Genomic DNA, 22,354 nt, shown 5'->3' with positions numbered 1-22,354 from the left:
TTGGGGCTTTTCGTCGTGACATTTTGCACGCGCTTCCTGCATTTGGAGTAGTGGACTAAACACACGAACAAAAAGGAGGTATTTGGACATAAAGATGAACTTTATCGAATAAAACAAACATTTATTCTGGAACTGGGGTTCCTGGGAGTGCATTCCGATGAAGATCATCAAAGGTAAGTGAATATTTATAATGTAATTTTTGTCATATCTGCTGACTCCAAAATGGCGGGTATCTGTATGGCTTGTTTTGATATCTGAGCACTGTACTCAGATTATTGCAAAATTTGCTTTCACCGTAAAGCTTTTTTGAAATCTGACATAGCGGTTGCATTAAGGAGAAGTGTATCTATAATTATTTGAATAACTGTTGAATATTTTATCAATGTTTATGATGAGTATTTCTGTAAATTGAGGTGCTCATTCACCGGAAGTTTTGGGAGGCAAAACATTTCTGAACATTACACGCCAATGTAAAATGGGGTTTTTGGATATAAATATGAACTTTATCGAGCAAAACATACATGTATTGTGTAACATGAAGTCCTATGAGTGCCATCTGATGAAGATCATCAAAGGTTAGTGATTAATTTTAGCTGTATTTCTGGTTTTTGTGACGCCTCTCCTTACTTGGAAAATGGTTGTGTGGTTTTTCTTTTCTAGGCGCTGTCCTAACATAATCTAATGTTATGCTTTCGCCGTAAAGCCTTTTTGAAATCGGACAATGTGGTTGGATTAACGAGAAATGTATCTTTAAAATGGGATATAATAGTTGTATGTTTGAGAAATTTGAATTATGAGAGTTTTGTTGTTTTGAATTTGCCGCCCTGCTATTTCACTGGCTGTTGAATAGTGTGTCCTGCAGGTGGGACGCTAGCGTCCCACATACCCCAGAGAGGTTAATTGGGAAAACAGATGTAGCCAGGTGGTAAAAGCACGTAGATGTATTCATTTATATCCACTAGATGGCACTGTCTCTTTAAGAAATCCATAAATAAGGTGTGCGTAGTGTGTAAGAGTGAGAGCAAGCAATTACACTGGAGAGCTGTTGAAATCCATCGTGGGTCCAATGCTACGTTAGATGGGTAAATTATACTTTTTATCATACTCTTGTACCAGAATATATCATATTTTGCATAATCTGCAGTGTATAAGAGTTTGTTTTGTAATATTTATGCCAGATGGTCATGTTAGACTGTTGATACTTTCAGATTGACATGAGGAAGTTAGCTTCTTGCGAGCTGAATACCAGTGCTCTCAGAACCACTTTGTGGAGTTGATGAGAACATTATTTGAAGCGTGAGTAATTATCAGAATTACGTTCTATTTCGTGTAAAGCTATAGGGTGTTGTAGTTTGTTTCATTTTTTAATTGTAACTTGTTTAATTTCCCCCAGTGCAGTATGGGTGAGATGAGGGTCTACTGTTCCATGTGGTGTAAGGGTATCATGTGGACAGAGTGTTTGCCACATCCTGACCATAGAAAGCTTTTATTTTTCAATGGTAGAGTAGGTCAGGGCGTGAGAGGGTTTTGTCTAGTTTATTTATGTCTATGTTCACATTTACATTTTAGTCATTTAGCAGAAGCTCTTATCCAGAGCGACTTACAGTAGTGAATTCATACATTGATTTTTTTTACTACTGGCCCCCTGTGGGAATCGAACCCGCAACCCTGGCGTTGCAAACACCATGCTCTACCAACTGAGCCACAGGAAAAACTGTGGCTCAGTGTTGGTTCTAGTTTCTTTTTTCTATGTTGGGGGTGTTGTCTAGTTTATGAATTTCTATATGGGGTTCTAGTTGTTGTATTTCTATGTTGTTTTTTGGGGGGATAATCCCCAATTAGAGGCAGCTGGTCATCATTGACTCTAATTGGGGATCATATTTAAGTGGTTGTTTTTCCCACCTGGGTTTGTGGGAGATTATTTTGAGTAAGTGTATGTTGCACCCCATCGTCACGGTTTGTTGTTTTGTTCATTAGTTTATTTGTATGTGTTGCATAGTTTCACAGTTATAATAAAATGTGGAACGATACACACGCTGCGTTTTGGTCCGCTCCTTCCTACGACAGCCATAACAGAATCTCCCACCACCAAAGGACCAAGCAGCGTGGTCAGGACAAATGGACATGGGAGGAAATCCTGGATGGGAAAGGACCCTGGAGGCAGGCCGGGGAGTATCGCCATCCGAAGGAGGAGATTAAAGCAGCGAGAGCAGGGCGGCTACGATACGAGGAACTAGCACGGCAACAACGGAAGCACGAGAGGCAGCCCCAATAATTTTTTGGGGGGGCACACGGGTTGGTCGGCGAAGCCGAGGGGTGAGTCTGAGAGCGAAGAGGAATATTGGGAGAGACTGAGCGAGGAGTACTGTGAGAGTGGAGGAGGGTGATGAGAGAGAGCTGTTGTTTTGGCGTAGTATGTACGGCATTTTCCCTGAGGAGCATGTTAGCCGTCAGATGCCACCTGAGTCAGCTCCCCGTACTCATCCCAAGAAGTGTGTTAAAGTTTCGGTACAAATGAGGCCGGCTATACGCACCATGTCTCCAGTGCGCATTCACAGCCCAGTACGTCCTATGCCAACTCTCCGTACTCACCGTGGGGAGCGTGTGACCTGTCAGGCACCATGTTTTGCGGTGATACGCACGGTGTCTCCAGTGCGCATTCACAGCCCAGTGTGTCCTGTGCCAGCGCCCCGCACTTGCCGGGCTAAACTGAGCATACAGCCAGGACGGATTGTGCCAACCCTACGCTCCAGAACTCCTGTGTGCCTCCACAGCCCAGTATGCCCTGTTACTGCTCCTCGCACTCGCCCTGAAGTGCGTGTCACCAGTCTGCGGCCTCCTGTCCCGGCTCCACGCACTAGGCCTTCAGTGAGTCTCTCCAGTCCGGTGTGTCCTGTTCCTACTCCCCGCACTCGCCCTGAGGTGCGTGTTACCAGTCTGGCGCCATCTGTGCCAGCCCCACACATCAGGCCTCCAGTGTGCCTGCCCAGTTCGGGGTGTCCTGTTCCTGCTCCCGCCCTCGCCCTGAGGTGCGTGTTACCAGTCTGGCGCCACCTGTGCCAGCCCCACGCATCAGGCCTCCAGTGAGCATTCCCAGTCCAGAGCTTCCAGCGACAGTTCCCAGTCCAGAGCTTCCGGCGACTGTTCCCAGTCCAGAGCTTCCGGTGACTGTTCCCAGTCCAGAGCTTCCGGCGACAGTTCCCAGTCCAGGGTTTCCGGCGACAGTTCCCAGTCCAGGGTTTCCGGCGACAGTTCCCAGTCCAGGGTTTCCGGCGACAGTTCCAGTCCGGAGCTTCCGGCGACGGTTCCCAGTCCGGAGCTTCCGGCGACGGCCCCCACTCCGGAGCTTCCGGGGACGTCCCCCACTCCGGAGCCTCCGGCGTCCCCCACTCCGGAGCCTCCGGCGGCGGTCCCCCAGTCCGGAGCCTCCGGCGGCGGTCTGCAGTTCTCTCGCCTCTCTACCCTTCTCCTCCAATGGGTTTTGAGAAGGAGACAATGGAGAAAACGCCAGATCATCCCATTGACTAACAAGCGCCGCGGCTAATTCAACTGACTTTTCCTCCACTTTATTTAAGTTGAAGTGCCTGCAGAATTGCAAATGCAAATTACTCCACCTGAAAAATTAATTTCATTATGGTAGAACTGCATATCATGAGCCCTGGCAGGCTAGTCAGGGTCTAAATAAGATTGATTTGATAAAGCTCGGGAAAGGCGACGCTAAAGCGCTTCATCAAACAGAAAAGGCATAGGCTATGTGTGTTTTATCCTTGGCTGAATATTGCTGCCAGAGAGCAATTCATTTAAATGTTGCAGCAATGTCTTCGCATCATATTAATTAACCAGATGCTTTCACAGTCCGAATGGTTCTTTAGTGGAGATTATATGGCGGTACAAATTATCACCATTAAAACGCCAACGTAAGTCAAGTTTTGTCTGAAACAATATGTTGTCCCAGGGACACATCATACCCATGTTGTTGTCTTTCGTCACGCTGACTGATTCTAATGAGGTGTAAGGTATTTTGGCACAGATGTGTGCTCTGTTGGAGCCACAAGAATGTCGCACCGTACCTTGAAGCTCTTTGATGGGACTTTGATATTTGCATAGAGACACATACTGTATGCTCAGTGAGTGAACACATGATAGCTCACAAGGAACATTTGTTGGACCACTGACTGTGAAAAGAAAGCAGATTGAAGCTTCTTTCCTCTACAGCAGTCAGTGAGCTGTTCAGTTTTCACTTTCAAATTGTCACTGCTCGCAAATACAGCACATCCATCATTCTTCAACCTATGGACACGGAAAACAAGTTCTGTCATGCAGGAGATTCTCAGATTGCCATGGGGATTTCAACATACTTTGATGCAAAGCCAAAACAGCACCTCTCATTCTCATGAAGATTTCTACAACAATATTAGCACCACAGCACTTCATGAGGATAGTGAAAATAGAGCCCAACGTGATGATTCACACACAAAACAGTGGATGGCATATACAGTAGATAAACAGATAGATGATAGATAGATGTATATGATCATTTAAAACACAGTACAACCACACATATGGATAATGCGTTTCAAATAATGGAGGATGACACAAAAAGATCTGAAAACGTATTTCCATTGTGGACATCTTGAATAAATGTCTCAAACGTAACAGGCAGGCCTAGTCTACACAGTAGACCTAACCTACTAGGCATACTTAGGTTACAGATACAATAATAACGAATACAATATTTTACTTGTATAGCACTTTTCAAAGAATCTCAAAGCCCATAAAAAGTTAAACAACAAACAAACAATGGAAAAGATTGAGCTTGAAAGTCTCAGTCGGCTTCAGATGAAGTTGAGGCAGTTTGAGCTGGAAAGGCAGTGGAGGTTCAGTGGAGGTTCAGTGGAGGTTCAGTGGAGTTTCAGCGGAGGTTCAGCGTAGGTACCGTGGAGGTTCAGCGGAGGTTCAGCGGAGGTTTAGTGTAGGTTTAGTGTAGGTTCAGTGTAGGTTCAGCGGAGAGGGCATTGATGGGACAGCCAAGGAGAAACAAAGACAGCCTGAACAGTCCTTGGACTTCCTCTGTTACCTCTGGACACATGCAGTCCTTGGTGTAATACTTTCAAACAGATAAAACAAAAAGCTACATTATTTGAATCTAAACAGCCAGCTAGCTAGCTATCAAGCCAAAAGATCGACTTTTCATCACAATCCTGCAACTATGAGAGTCATGACTACGGGATATAGTGATCAATCATTTCCAAAAAATACTGAGTGTACAAAACATTTGCCCTCAGAACAGCCTCGATTCGTCGGGGAATGGACTCTACACGGTGTCGAAAGTGTTCCACAGAGATGCTGGCCTATGTTAACTCCAATTCTTCCCACAGTTGTGTCAAGTTGGCAGGATGTCCCTTGAGTGGTTAACCATTCTTGATACACACGGGAAACTGTTGAATGTGGAAAACCCAAAAGCGTTTCAGTTCTTGACACACTCAAACCGGTGCACCTGGCACCTACTACTTAAATCTTTTGTCAATGTCTCAAACCTGTCTCCTCCCCTTCATCAACCCTGATTCAAGTTGATTTAACAGGTGACATCAATAAGGGTTCATAGTGTTCACCTGAATTTACCTGGTCAGTCTGTCATGGAAAGAGCAGGTGTTCGTAATGTTTTGTACACTCAGTGTATGTACAATGTTTACAAAGCTCTCTGACTAGGATACCTCACAGCGCCATGGCAACCACGGAATAATATCTGCCGATGACTGATTTTTCCCACAACAACAAGCAGCCACTATATGTATGTTTGTAGTGATTGTGTCTCTCTCTGGGGGCCCATATACAGGAAGTGTAAATTGGGTTATTCAAAGGCTGGATGAGAATGATCTGTCCCCAGGCCTTTGTGGCCTCAGAGCAACAAACCGTGTGTAAACGTCTGAGTCACTTCCTCTCTCTGGAGGCCTTAATGGAGCAACTTACACACTGAGATAGATAAGAAGGCCTTCAGCCAGCCATTCTCTATAGTCGATATACTATCACCAGACCAGAGGAGTTACTCACTCTGCCTGGCTCATCTACATGGTATACACGTGGAATGTATATACGCGCACACACACACACACACACACACACACACACACACACACACACACACACACACACACACACACACATACACACGCAGACGAATGTACATACTTCCCTAACTAATGTAATCTCACATTCTCAATGAGCTGGAGGAGAGGTCTAAGAATAGGAATACATTTTGAAAGGCAATGTGTCCTCTCATTATCAGTCCAGTCCTGTCCTTTTGTTAAATGGAGAATAAGTTATGACCTTGGTGGTAATTCTTATTATTACTAATACAGTCCCTACAGGTACATATACACATGCGCGCGCACACACACACACGCACAAACACAAACACACACATGCGCGCACACACACACACGCACAAACACAAACACACACACACACACACACACACACACACACACACACACACACACACACACACACACACACACACCTTGGGGGACAGATACAGCTGTAGGGTAGAGCAGCAGCTGCGCCCATCTGGTGTCCCACCGGGAGGACTATCGTCCCAGAGAGCCTCAACTCACTGAGAATCTGCCAGCTCTGACACTGATCCCACAACACACACACCTATAGGCCCAAACCTGCCAAAGGTACCATTCCCACTCAAAGCCTCTCCCTGAGGAACCAGCACAGATACACAGATGAAAACCGGGGCCTCAAAGTAATGTGTGAACACTGGGTTTAGACAAAAGTTTCCATCTAAATCAATCAACACTGGACAGGAAGACGGTCCATTCACACACAGGAATAATAGATACAACATCCATCTAATACCCCTATATCAGTCTATGGATTCAGATGGAACTACAGCCTGACAGAAGAATTGTTTAACATGCCACTAAAGCCTTGCTATCTTCAGGTTTACACCACAGAACACTAACAGTGTTCCAGAACACACACTGAGAGCCACCGGCATATCCTGGGTCCTGTGAATAAACACTCTGGCTCCAGGCATATCAACTGTGTGTGTGTGTGTGTGTGTGTGTGTGTGTGTGTGTGTGTGTGTGTGTACTGTACCTGTGAGATTGTGTTTGCCTTGCCATGCGAGAAACTCATTGCTAAGCCATGGGGAGGTTTTAGGAATCTTGATTGTTGTCGATGGGGGGGACGAATGCAGACACGCATGGGAGAGAGCTGTGAAATGATTCTTGAAAGACGCGTTCTAGTCATTGATGTGCTGCCGTCGACTTTGGATGAATTGAGTACTTAGCTGAGAGAGAGAGAGGGTTACAGAATGGAATATGGAGTTTGTATATGCTTTAGCGGCTTACCATGAATATTTTGTTTACATAAAGTATACCTTAATGTACAGTGTATTACATCACACATGGACATTTGCAGTATTATTAGCTGTGTGTACACTCACTGATCTAAAATCCCAAAATCTAAAACATGCATCGGGTGTACTCTTGTCTAAAATTAGTATTTTTTGCCATTTGGCGGAATCTGTACATGCTGTACTCTTGAGTCCATTTTCGGGTTCTGAATCCGGACCCACTGTCCTCTGTTAAAGTTTGAGTGCTGAATAGTGGCGGGAGGTGGCCTAGCAGTTAGAGTGTTGGACCATTAACTAGTTTAAGTCCCGAGGTGAAACATCTGTCCATGGCACTTGAGTAAGGCACTTAGCCTTAACTGCTCCAGGGCCGCTGTTGATAATGGCTGATCAAAAAAACACATTTCCAATTCACACGTGTATAGTACATACTTGTACATGTGTGAAAAAGGACAAATATAAGCACCCACCAAATTCTTATTGTAGTGACTGAATCATTGGCTCACACTCTGGATTGTGCATTACTGTAATGAGCTTGACTAAATGTCCACCATGAATCAAGCCCCAGGGACTCCGATACTGAAGGGAGTGCATTACATATCACTTAAGCTGCCAATCACACTTGACTGACAGCTTCTCTTTCACCTAATTAAAACGTTCACCTCACCTCAGACTCCAGGGCAGGATAAGAGTATCCACACATTTTACCCTAGATGTTCCAGCAGTAAACTGCAACCAGATAAAAAACTGATCTGGACATTTCAACCAGCTTTGCCCACTGGGAATGAATCCCAAAACAGCAATATAATACTTCTCAACAAGTAATGTTTCAGGGGGTTTGGGAAATGTATACAAGACTAATACATCGGAATTCAGTGGGGGAAGTTCAAGGGTTACCAGGGCAAATTAAACTGATTGACTGAACAGCTGGTGGATATGTCCTGGTGAAAATAGAGACCAGTTAAGGTTATCAGTGAAAACAGACCAGCTCCTCTCACACACAATTACAGAACACCACCCAACACCCACATCAGAGCTAGAGAGAGAAAGTTAGAGACAGCGAGTACCAGGAAAGAGAGTTAGAGACAGAGAGAGAGAGAGAGAAGAGAGAAATATAGTTAGAGAGAGAGAGAGGAGAGAGAGGTAACTTCCATAAAGCTGTGACCAATCTGAGAGATAAGGCAAGAAGGGCCTTCTATGCCATCAAAAGGAACATAAAATTCGACATACCATTTAGGATCTGGCAAAAAAAGCTTGAATCAGTTATAGAACCCACTGCCCTTTATGGTTGTGAGGTCTGGGGTCCGCTCACCAACCAAGAATTCACAAAATGGGACAAACACCAAATTGAGACTCTCCATGTAGAATTCTGCAAAAATATCCTCTGTGTTCAACGTAAAACACCAAATAATGCACGCAGAGCAGAATTAGGCCGATAACGGCTAATTATCAAAATACAGAAAAGAGCAGTTAAATTCTACAACTAACTAAAAGGAAGCGTCTCCCAAACCTTCCATAACAAAGCCATCAGCTACAGAGAGATGAACCTGGAGAAGAGTCCCCTAAGCAAGCTGGTCCTGGGGCTCTGTTTACAAACACAAACAGACCCCACAGAGCCCCAGGACAGCAACACATTTAGACCCAACCAAACTATGAGAAAGCAAACGATAACTAGTTGACACACTGGAAAGAATTAACAAAAAAACGGATCAAATTGGAATGCTATCTGGAATACCTACTTCTACAGTGTGATATTGTAATATAATAACAACGAAGGCGGGAGACTATGGGGGAATGAATCATACCTGACCACTGTGACTGACCCAAAATGAAGAAAATCCTTGACTATGTACAGGCTCAGTGAGCATAGCCTTACACACTGCCCACAAAATGAGGCGGAAACTGAGCTGCACTTCCTAACCTCCTGCCAAATGTATGACCCCCTTAGAGATACATATTTCCCACAGATTGTACGGACTCACAAAGAATTTAAAAAGAAATCAAACGATGATAAACTCCCATATCTGTTAAGGGAAACACAGCAGTGTGCAGTAAGATGTGTGGCCTGTTGCCACGAGAAAAGGGCAGCCACTACATCACAAGCAACATTGTAAATACAACCAATATGTATCTGTTTATTTATCTTCCACTACTATTCATACTACAACTATTTGCACATTGCTAAAACCTTGTACATAGCTAATAATATAACACTTTATCTCTTTATCTTTAGCTGCAAAGTTTACTGTTCATTTTTTGTTTATATTGTTTTGTGTCTTCTCACTTTTGTTTATTGTTTACTTCACTTGCTTTGGCAATGTAAACACATGTTTACCATGCCAATAAAGCTCCTTTGAATTGAACTAAAAGAGAGAGGATGAGAGAGAGACTACCAGAGCGAGAGAGAGAGAGAGCGAGGGAGAGAAAGAGAGAGAGAGTACCAGAGAGAGTTAGAGAGGCAAATTATTCAGAATAAAAATGATCTATTCCTACTACACCCACACGTTCATTTTCAACATTCATGTTTTGCTCCCTCTGCTTTGGAATACTTACTTCTACAGTTTGATATAGTAATTTAATAACAACGAAGGTGCGAAGACTATGGGGGAATTAATCATTTTCTAAAGGTACACGCCACATGCACAAAAGTTCAAAGATCTCCGAAATACAACAACATGGAAACTTTATTTATGAAGTCTGGTTTTTGCATACCACAAGCTCACACTATGCCACTATAATAATACTACTGTATGCTTAGTATTCAATTGGATTAATACAGTGTTATGGAAATTCCTTTGAATTGTGCCAAGAGCCAAGGTAACTCCTTCTATCGGTAATGTGATAGGATAAGCTTAGTGAACAATGGTCCAGTAAAACTGAGGGGATAGACACATGATAGATCAGTTCCTTTTCTATGTTCTCTGTGTCTAGCCTCCATGGATGAAATGTGTGGTAATGTATTTGATGTTGGCTTACAGGAGGCAGAAAAATATGTTTGAATTGCACATTTATATGTCTTCGAGCAATTTGATACTGGACATCATGAAAGAACTGGGCCAAATCAATTATTCACTTGGTCTTGAGTGTCAAGTAGACTACTGAATGAGTCATCAAAAATGAATACAACACTTTTATCTTAGGACCCCCTGTCATTTCCTTCATGTACAACGAATGGTGTGATACATCGGATGGTCTGTTACTGTACAAATACAACATGACCAGTTGAGAGAGGTCAACACCAGGCTACCTAGGCTTCAGCTCTGTGGTCTAACACAGGCTTGTGGCCAGCAGGACTTGAACATGCAAAACGTGAGACCCTGTTAATGACACCCTGAAGCTCGGATATTTTACTTGAAAAGTACTACTTGGCCGACACAGGCCATTGTCAAATATTTGAGCTCAGTGACCAACCTCTTCTAATATATGTGAAACTTAAACGAGACCGTAAAGCATTTTTTATGTTTTAAATGAAGGTTAGTCATAGTCTTGGCCGAAACAGAACATAATAAAGTATTTAAGTTTTCACATTCAAGGCAATATATCTCTTCAGCACCCCAGCTTCTACCGCACCAGAATCATAACAGAACCAAATGGAACACTATCAATACACACTAAATTCAAATCGATCAATACTTGTCTTGCCAAGGGGCCTACCCAAGGACTAGCTACAATTTATTGCCATGGCGATAATTCTGAAAATCCCCCAAAGCCTAAAATGGGAAACTATCACCATAAAATCTCTTTTAGGCTCGGTTTGAGTGATTTGTTTGGACATTTGTGATGTGAGGCTTCAGCTCGCTGTGTGGAGAGTGAAAAGTCTTTAGCTACAGGCGGTGTTGTAAAATACAGCAGGTAGCCTAGCGGTTAGGAGCATTGGGCTAGTAACTGAAAGGTCGCTGGTTTTAATTCCCGAGTTGACTAGGGGAAAAATCCGTGGATGTGCTCTTGAGCAAGGCACTTAACCTTAGTTGCTCTGGATCAGATTGCTGTTAAATGACTAAAATGTAATGAAAAGGTTGTGATGTCCTGTTTCTGTATGCGATGTCTCAGATTGATGTATACATGAGTGTGCGTCTGGCTTAATAATGCGTGTACTTGGCTCCTGCGGTCCCCTGTAATTTGAGCAGATGTTTCATCTTCCTGTAGAGGAGGTGAATGGTGCTCCTGCTCTACTTCATCAGGCTGGAGTCCTTCTCCCAGTGGAGGGCTGAAGGTGCACGTAGAAGTCACAGCAGCATGGGACGCATGTAATCCTGCTGCACCTCGCTGCCTGCCCTCCACACGCAGACACACACTTTTCCTATCTCTCCCACTATCTGCAGACTATTTCCAAATTATAGTCACACTTGTCTATAATTTGATTAATTCTCAGGCTTTTAAACCCCATTTCTCCCTGGGACACTATTCATTTCACAAGAACTAATTTTCTCTGGATCATTCCCCTGAAATGATAACTTCAAATGTCTGCTCTCTGAAACCTCTTTCTCTTATCAGACCCTTTCTCTCATTAGGCCTGTTGGAGAACCTGCACATTAGCTTTATATTCATGGAGTAATATTTCATAAAGTCTCATTCAGTGGAGTGCACTTGCCTCCCTGTTAAACCTACTGTTTAACATCTATCATATCTGAAATTAGAAGGGAGGAAAGTCCTGATTTACTGCCTTTACAGTATGCTGGGGGGAGTGAAAAGGTGCTTTTACTGATAAGAAAGCCAATGAAAATCAAATGTAAAGAGTTGTTCTGTTGTTATTGGTGACGCAAAGGAAGCAGTGAGGGAGCAAAACAGTGTATGACTTGCCTGTGAGCTCTATACTATACACAACAAGTACTGCACATACTGTAACTGAGCTCTGGAGAGAATGATAGGTGTAGTTGCCCCTTATGTGAGAATACATTTCGTGCTAATATGACATTTCAGTATGTTTACCAGGGTGAGGACTGGTTTAAGTGCTATTTACTGTCAGTGTTTGCAATATGTTGAGTAATGAAAAACAGTAACATAACCAGCATGTCATTCCATCTACTTTAATGCAGAGACTAGAAACAGAGGCCATGCCAGATTGCAGTCCCTGTTCCCTGTCTCGGAAGATAGCGTTGTCAGTCGAACAGTTGGATAGGCAAGATGTTGTTAACGCCAAAACGAGATGTTGAGCGATGTTGACTAGAATCCAATTTACTTCAATATGCTCCCCGAAAAGCCTAATTAGCTTGAAAATGTCAACTTTCAAACTGAAGCGGAAAGGCACACTCACTGATCATCTCCACCAGATCTGGGCCTGCTGCTGTGCTCAGCCTCTCCTCATTAACCGTCTTTCTGTTCTAAAGTGTTTCATTTTTTAGAGAAGATGAGCTTCACTGTTCCAAGTGGCTTGGCTTCAATTTGTTTTTGGAACAGTGATCAAAGCAACGTTTCAGGAGACACTTTCCCAGAAGTGCAGGAAAACGTATCTTTCCTCTCCTCCTTCCTTCAAATCAAACGACAAAAGTGTCTCTGATTCAAATCTTCCAACTCTCCCTACTCTGAGCAAGGGTGGCCTGCCTGACATGCCTCAGTACCTTGAACCACTGTGGCAGGACGATACCATAGATCGTAAGGTTAACACTCATCTGGCTGTGGAGGGCCTATCCTTCATTCCCCCTTCATGTGAGGCCCTGACTGCAGCATTGAACCCTGAATGCAACCCAGGATGACAGGCTGACAAACCCCTGCGTCCTGAGGTTAGCTGATACTCTTATTCCACCCACTCTTATTGGATGTATCCCAAACGGCACCATATTCCCAACGTGTTGCTCTACTTTTTACCAGGGCCATTAGCACTATCTAGGGAATAGGACACCATTTGGGATAGATAAATTCTATCCAGTCGTATTAAGTCCCCTCTGAATGAACCAGCCCTGCAGGCTGGAGATACCACATGACAAAGCTTATAACAGCTTGCTTGATTACTTCGCCCTTCCCAGCAGCCTTAGCAGCTTGGGTTCCACCATGTTCCCTTGCCCGAGTCGCTGCTGCTTCTTTTCCTTCACACACTGAGGAGAAGGAAGAGGTAATGTGGTGTGGTTTACCCAGCATGCTCTAGGTCGGACCCACTTTAGTAGGCGGCTAATGATATGTCTGAAACACTGTGAGTGACCTGCCCTAAGTCAGTCAGCATGTTATATGGAGACAGACTGGTGGTGTTTTCGCCATAAGTATGCTCACCACACACACACACACAGACTCTGACACTCATGCGTACATATGCGAAAGTGCATGAGCTTATTGAGAAAGAACACAACCATCCGTCTCCATATAACAGGCTGACTGATTCTGGTCAGGGCACTCACAGAGGAAAGTAAGATGAAGCTTTTGACCAAAGGTATATTCTATCATCATGCCGCAAGAGAAAAGGTGACCCTTCTTAACTGTTGGAAAATCCCTGAAATCACAGTATATCAATGGGAGAATAATATTTTCACCAATTCCAAATGCACACACATTATACACATACATTCAAGAACAATGCAACAGTCATTTATTATGTGAATCGTTTACATAAGAATGATTTACATAAGAATAATATACGAGTCATTTAACATAATAATCAATAGAATCACATACGTGGGAATGTGCAGGAGCATACAGAGCATACAGTACAGAGAAACCACACCTCAGTCTTCTCCTATTGTTTACTCAATATAACCTCTCTCCTAGAAGAAGGGGCGGAAAAACCTATTTATGAATTCCAGTCAATTTGTCACAGTGACACATTTATTGTTTCGCTGGGGGAGTGTATTAAAGTGTTGTGTTGCTGGTGTAATAAATGTTACTGTACTTCTCCTTTGATGAGCACCTACGGCTATATAGTCTGTAATTTAGTGTGTAGAGAAACTACACCAAGGACAGTTCCTCTTAGAAATATGATCATTACTACTGGACAATTAGATTTAAGAAAGCACAACCAAAATGAGGGTTTTTGTTATTACTGTTAGAAACATGTTTCAGGGAAAATAATAGTACCTTTTTTTGTTTTGTTGTCTGCTTTTGGCTCACAGTATTTTTTTCAAACCAAGTTCTACCCACACATTTCCAACTGATAAAATGTTTGAAAGAATAACAATAACCTCAAATAAAGTTTACTTGAGGATACAATTGTCACGAACGTCGTTGGAAGCATACTCGGACCAAAGCGCAGCGTGATCTGGGTTCCACATGTTTATTAAATGAGACTCTCAAAAACAATAAACGAACACGTGACGCTATGGCGTGCTCACAGGCAACTACACATAAACAAGATCCCACAAAACACAGTGGGGAAATGGCTGCCTAAATATGATCCCCAATCAGAGACAATGCTAAACAGCTGCTTCTGATTGGGAACCATACCAGGCCAACAAAGAAATACACACACTAGATTACCCACCCTAGTCACACCCCGACCTAACCAAAATAGAGAATAAAAAGGCTCCCTATGGTCAGGGCGTGACAACAATGTTCTCAGAGTAAAGAAAATGTTTGGCATTGGATCTATTGTGAAGGAGGTCTATGTTGAGAGTAATATTCAATGCTAATGCAGTGCCATTATGTACAACAACAGTTAATTTCAGGATATCTCTGATAATAATAATAAACACTTTTTTACACAATGATTGAGAAAAGAGCTCAAAATAGGTATTTGTACGTTCATGAGGAGCATTGTCTGACAATCTATCTGTTTCAAGATCTACTGGTAAACTCTAAGCTTAACCTTTGTACATCAATGGCCTCCTTCAATGTTTTTTCTTAGTGTTTCAATGTTTGCAGTGGATTATTTTGCGTCGTTTGCATTGCCAACCATTATCGTCTTGATACCCTGTGTTCGACTGAAGGGACCGTTATCAAATGCATTCTGTTCATGTTGATGTATTATTGTCTTGCTTGATAAGATCCACCCCAATATGAAGTGGAACTTCAATGGATCATCATAAGGACATTGGAAACACAATGTAAACCTTTCCAGTTGTCACCTCCTCACCATAGTAAGTTGTTATTTTCTATGGTAGAGTAGGTCAGGGCGTGACAGGGGGTGTTTGTCTATGTTTTGTATTTCTATGTTCAGTTTCTAGTTTTGTATTTCTATGTTGGTTTTGTTTGGTATGATCTCCAATTAGAGGCAGCCGGTTGTCGTTGTCTCTAATTGGAGGTCATATTTAAGTTGATGTTTGTCCCACCTGTTTTTGTGGGTGATTCATTTTTGAGTAGTGTGTTTTCTCTCTGCATCACGGTTTGTTGTTTTTGTGTATTCAAGTATTTAGTGTATTGCATTTCGTTTCACGGTAAATAAAATATGTGGAACTACGAACACGCTGCATTTTGGTCCGATTCTTTGAACAGCCGTGACACCAGTCTGTTTACGGAATGCACGCACATGCAAACGTGCACCTATGAATACACATATAAATAGTATTTTTGTTGTCTCTTGGTGTTTAAAAAAAATAAAACGATTTGTTTAATCATGTAATGTATGCTTATGTTGTTCTTGTGTATAACTGTTCTGTACTTTGTCATGTATATTTCTCCCTTTTATGTGGACCACAGGAAGAGTAGCTGCTGCATGTGAAGTAGTTAATGGGGATCCTAATAAACTCAACTAAACTAGTGGAGCTGAAGGATGGGACAAAAAAAGCAAAAGATAACTATTGTAAAATATACTGTGTTCATAAAATGTATATAGTATGTATAAGCTGGAAGTAGAAGCCTAAGTGTTGTTGTCCATTAGTTTACTCCAATTAGGGGAGGGATTGTAGGGTTAGGGAAAACTAATAAAGTAACATACATAAAAATATATATACAGTACATTTTATATATACTGTATATACAGTACCAGTCAAAAATTTGCCAAGCTTATCTGGCACCTTTGATCCTCACCAAGGAGAGAGGGTCATGACACAGGGCTATTTGAGCAAGAAGGAGATGGCGTGCTGCATCAGATGACCTGGCCTCCACAACCACCCGACCTCAACCCAATTGAAATGGTTTGGGATGAGTTGGACTGCAGAGTGAAGGAAAAGCAACCAAGAAGTGCTCAGCATATGTAGGATCTCCTTCAAGACGTTTGGAAAAGCATTCCAGGTGAAGCTGGTTGAGATAATGCCAAGAGTGTGCAAGGCAAAGGGTGGCTACTTTGTTTAACATTTCCTTGGTTACTACATGTGTTATTTCATAGTTTTGATGCCTTCTCTATTATTCTACAATGTAGAAACTAGTACAAATAAAGAAAATCCCTTGAGTAGGTGTGTCCAAACTTTTGACTGGTAATGTATATATATATATATATATAATACATTTAACTAAACTAAAATATACACCTACACCCACACCACATTTTTAGGTAAATTACTGTCCAACACTGTTACCATGACACATTAAAACAACAACCAGCTATTTAGCCCACACACCATGCTGTGAAGACAGCAGAGAGGAATGAAGCTTGCTCGAAACAAACCAGGTCATGTAACCAAATCAAATTTCCTATTGTGGCTAATGGCAGTGCAGTCAGTATAATGCGCAGTTTGGTGGAGGCGTACAATTATGTAAAAAAGTGCTAGCGTACAGCATAGTGGACTTAAATATATTAGCAATTTCCATATAAGAGGAACATAGTGCATCCCGCTCAATTTAAAATCTATTAAATATCATTATCATCTGCCATACTACCATTTTAGTCAAAAGTATCCTTATTATCTACAATCAGTGAACCTAGAAAGAACAGCCAGAATTGCTGCTAGAAACGTAGCCTTGAGTGGCCTTGCAGCTAGCGTCCACAGTGTATTGAAAAATGCATGCATCAAGTACTGCAACTGACCCAATAATTCTGATGAACGTTCTTTACATTCTATTCATGAGAGATTTTCTCATACGCAAACACAGATGTCTCTTGAAAACCCCTCGGCAGCAAATCACCAGTGTGTTCATGACTTTTGTCAGCAACTCGGCGGATACAGAGATGTCACAGCGAACTGTAATTACATTTCTAATCCCCGAGCTGTGAAGATGAACACTAGTGCCGTCTAAATGAATATAGCTGAGGGGAGAACTCATCCACAAGAGTGCTGTTGCACAAACATCACGCTAATAAAAGGTTGTTTGTAACCCGAACAGATGCACAGGAGAAATTGTTTGAGGTTTGTCTCTCTGCTTCGCTGGCGCTGCTTCGCTAGCGCTGTGTGTATCATTTTCAAACGACACCGGGTTTCAATAACTTCTTCTCTGCGCATGTAAGCTTTGACAAGTTAACAGTTGTTTTTTTGTGCTAAAAATAATTTCAAATATTAAAGGTTTGTCCAGAACAGAATGTCCTTTTGATATACGTAGGCAATCCGTTTTCGGCATTATACTCATTATTCACAATCTGTGAAGATGGTAAACACCAGATTGGGTATTATTGCTCATCATTGTGGAATCCTGGACATTGGGGATCACATCGTTATACAGTCATGGGCGGTAGGTAGCCTAGAGGTTTAAGAGTGTTGGGCCAGTAACCGAAAGATCTGTTGTTCTAATCCTAGTGCAGACTGGGTGAAAAATCTGTCGCTGTACCCTTGAGTAAGGCACTAAACCTAATTGCTCATGTAAGTCGCTCTGGATAAGAGCGTCAGCTAAATATAGTACCACTAGAACTGGGTCCATAAGCAGAGTTTCTTCCTGGTCACAGAAATATTCCTGGCCCTAGTCATATCAGAAGTGTAATAGTACAATATGCCACGGGCTGTTACAAGGATGTGCAAACGTTTGTGTGATGTCACACATTACTGTTTACTTGTACGCCAGCCATCTGTCCACATCTTTAAATAGATATTTGCGTATGCTTTGAGGTCTACAGTGTGTAATAAGCTTTGAGATTTACAACATTATCAACCATACCAAAGAAGAATATCTGAACCACAAACAGAACTGTCTATGGCTGATATAACTCATCCATAGGACAGAGAAAGTGAGAGAGAAAGAGAGAGAGAAAGAAAGAGAGAGAAAGAAAGAGAGAGAGTAAAGGAGAGAGCGAGAGAGAGAGAGAGAGAGAGAGAGAGAGAGAGAGAGAGAGAGAGAGAGAGAGAGAGAGAGAGAGAGAGAGAGAGAGAGAGAGAAGAGAGAGAGAGAGTAAAGGAGAGAGCGAGAGAGAGAGACAGAGAGAGAGAGAGAGAGAGAGAGAGAGAGATGGATATACGACACAGCAGAACAGGACGCACTATCACGCTGAAAACAACCAAGATTATTCCTTCAATTCCTTCAACCATAAACAAGGCTATTTGTCATCTGTGACAGTTTACACTGTAACGGGATGATGACTCAAGCCATACACACACACCACTTTGATTGACAGGTGTGTTTGTTTTGTTCAGGGAAGTGGGACGTGTGAGATCTGACCAGCGAATTTATTAACGGAATAACGTCTTCGACGTTGAGAAAACCATGATCAAGTAAACAAATGTCTGTGACCAGAATAACCTCGTTTTGATAGGTTTGTATTAATTCAACGCTACAGTGATATCATGTCTTTCTGTCAGTGACAGATTGCCCGTGCTAGCCTATTTACTATAATACCTGTTGAAGATGTGGGGACGGTTGTGTTTCTTTGTATACAGAGGCGTGATGTTCCTAAACATTTTCAAGGGGCACTTCTATATCTGCAATGGATAGAACTGACAGGGCCTGATTTAATGGGCATGATGTCCCTGGGCGTACATACTGGATGTTGAAGGAGAACAATGGCCGTGCTAACCACAGGAGGTCATGCTGTATTATGAGGACTATGGGAATGGCCTTGCATGGCTACATGCTACATGGAGACAGCTGCACTCCAAAACAATAAATTACACTTCTGCTCCCAAGGTTTCTGAGAGGTGTGGAGGGCTGGGGAGTGTTGGACAAAGAAACCCAGGCTACCCCATCCATCAGCAGGGTGAAACAAAGGTAAAGTTGGCAGATGCAGCCAGCCGAGGCCCCACATTAATCTTGATGGCAAAGTGTAATTAGGAAGCGGCTGTATGAGCAGACATGATGCCATAAATAACTCTAAACCAGAGAGGAGCATAGAGAGGAGAAAGGAGCTTGTATTTTAATGACCCCAGAGTCACTGTGAACAGCCACATGTCAACAGGACACAAGATTCATAGCGTTGGTTTGGTGGCCATTTTAGAATGCAGCTTGGCTGATTGACATATGAGGTTGGATAATTACAAAGAGTAGTTATTAATAGCTATAGAGGTAGAGATGTGCACAGAAATGTTGACCATTTTCAAAACAGGAAGCAATTACCTTTGAATCATTGTTAGCTATCTAGAGTTCAAACAAACAAGAATATTTGATCAAGGCAGCTTCAGGCAGCCAGAATGTGGAGGGTAGGAAATATCTCCTCATATACTGTAATCCTCTTACTTAGTTATTTGCTGAGTCCAGCCCTTTTCATTGCAAATCAAACTATAAATGTAATATTTTATTGGTACATTAAAGCTCTAGTATGTCTTGCTTTTACTTCTATCTCAAAGCATGACGAACGATGATTGTTTGGTTTCAAATATGAGGCTGTGCACATCTCTGCCTTTAAACTCACACATTTGGTATGCTGGACACATCTCCCCAGCATAACTACATCAGGGCAGGATTCTTTGAAATATGGGAGTTGTATATCAGGGCATTTCTCTCCTCTGATCTCGTCTGAGTGGATTCCACATCACTGGCCGTCGCAGCAGCAGAGGGGAGTGCAGAGACTGAGACAACAAGCCGGTAAATCTTCACTTCTGTGGCTGAGGACCAGTGGACCAGCAGTGGCTACAGAGAGTGGCTGTTAACATTACACTGGGAAAAGCATGAAGTGTTGACAGAGTTTTCCGCTCAAAACAATTTGTGGGACTCAAGTCGCACAGCCCACAAATACTGAAACACACACACACACATATATATAGAAACACACATACAAGCGTGCACGTATGAGCACACACGTACACACACACGCTCAGTGAAAAGCGGTCTGTTCACTCTCCGTTGCGTTCGACGGTTCTCTGTGGGTGATACTGTCAGTAGTGGCAGCTAGATCTTTCACACACATCACAATTCCCCCGCATTCAATAGAGCATACACAGACAGCACTGCAGCCAACCATCACACTGAATCCACTCTCAGCAGTCACAACTTTGACTGAATTAGATCTGGCCCAGCTCAGTTGTCCCTGGCTGTGTCCACAATGGAACCCTATTGCATGTAGTACATTGCTTTTAGCTAGACCCATATGGGCCCCGGTTGAAGGTAGTGCACTACTCAGGGAACACGGTGCCATTTGGGACCCTATGTCTGAGCATTCTCTCTCTCTCTCTCTCTCTGTCCTCGTGATCAATCTGGCCATCCAGCAGAGAAAGTGTATTGATCAAAACAAAGCCCACATTCATCTCTGCCAGAGTCTATTCTCCTATTACAGTAACATATCCCAACATCCTGTAGGCCTGGAATCACATTTGATAAGGCACAGTCAGTCACAATTACCTAATGAGTATCAAGGATCAATTACTCTATTGCTGGCCGGTTGCTTTTAACCACAAGTAGTAGGACAGTCTATACACTATGTATTATGTAGAAAAACACAACCATTTTTTTTTACATTAGCGTAATACTGTATCTAAGTGTTTGGAAAGCTGGGTGCAGCCAGACATTTTATAACACTCCATTCTTGCTCAATAGTCGCCACAGTAACGTGACATGTGTATGCGCTCTGGTCAGTCAAATGTTTCTACCAAGGTTCATTCCATTTCAATTCAGTCAATTCAGAGAGATGAATTGAAATTCCAATTCAATAAAAGTACCAATTGACCCTGGCCTCATTCCTACTAAAGAACCAAGGATGGTTACATTCTCAAGCATCAGAAGCTCATTTAGTGACTGCTGTTTATATAATGAAATAAAAACATGAAAAAAAACATCAAATCTACACTTGTAACCCATAGTCCAACTTCTGCATCCTTTATAAGGAAAGATCGTCAGACCCGTAATCCAATGTCACCGCCGGTGCACATCGGTCACCACCGTTATGTTTCGGCGATGACAAATAGCACCTTGCGCAGTGGGTTTATACCATAAATCTGCGGGCCGGCGCCGTGGAGGAGAAGAGGGCCATAAAACATAAGAGGCTTTTCTCTCCTTGAATAACAATCGCCAGTGTGGAGGAGTCAGTCAGTCAGTCAGTCAGTCAGTCAGTCAGAGCTGCCAGTTTAAACAGCTGTAACTCAGCCATATCCTCTCTGCTGAAGGACAGTTGAACATGCCAGGGACAATTCATGGCCCATCGCAATGAGATTACCACCCACATCAACATCATATAGATGATATACTGTGCGCAGGCCTATAGAGTGCACTCTACTGGGTGCGATCAAATTGTCTGGCACGGATGTGATCACTGTAAGACGACACTGTACGTGCATATGACGTTGGATTACTGTCATGAAGTATAATATAATGTAGACATATAGATCCATATCTTTGTCAATGTATTGTACAGTGGTCTAATGGCCTAATGATAAACCCAGAGTTTATAATCAATACGTAATTAATTGACAGCCAGATCCATATTGCAGTAGATTTCCATTCAACCTCTATAATGAAGCTTCGTGTAGGGAGTTTCCATTATATTTGCGGCCTACTTTAGATGGTAGCTGAGGGCCAATTTCCACAAAGTGCCTCGCAGTAGGAGTACTGGATAAGATTGGGAGGACCTGATCCTAGATCAGCACTCCTACTCTGAGACGCTTCATAAATACTGGCACAGGTGGTTTATCCCCTAGGTTCTGTGGAGATTGTTCCATCATATTTTGGCCTTCGCTACTCAATTGGGTCCCTAATGAGATAAACCATCTGTCTCATAACAGGGCTCACCTGTTCCCAGTCTCATACAGATCTTATCTAGTCCCCCCCACACACATCTGAAAATACTTTGTGAAAATGACTCACTTAATCTTGAGGGACATGCACGCATGCACGCACACACTC

The sequence above is a fragment of the Salmo salar genome, chromosome ssa08 (genome assembly GCF_905237065.1).
Source record: "Salmo salar chromosome ssa08, Ssal_v3.1, whole genome shotgun sequence".
NCBI classification, from domain to species: domain Eukaryota; kingdom Metazoa; phylum Chordata; class Actinopteri; order Salmoniformes; family Salmonidae; genus Salmo; species Salmo salar.
This window is presented reverse-complemented; position numbering follows the sequence as displayed.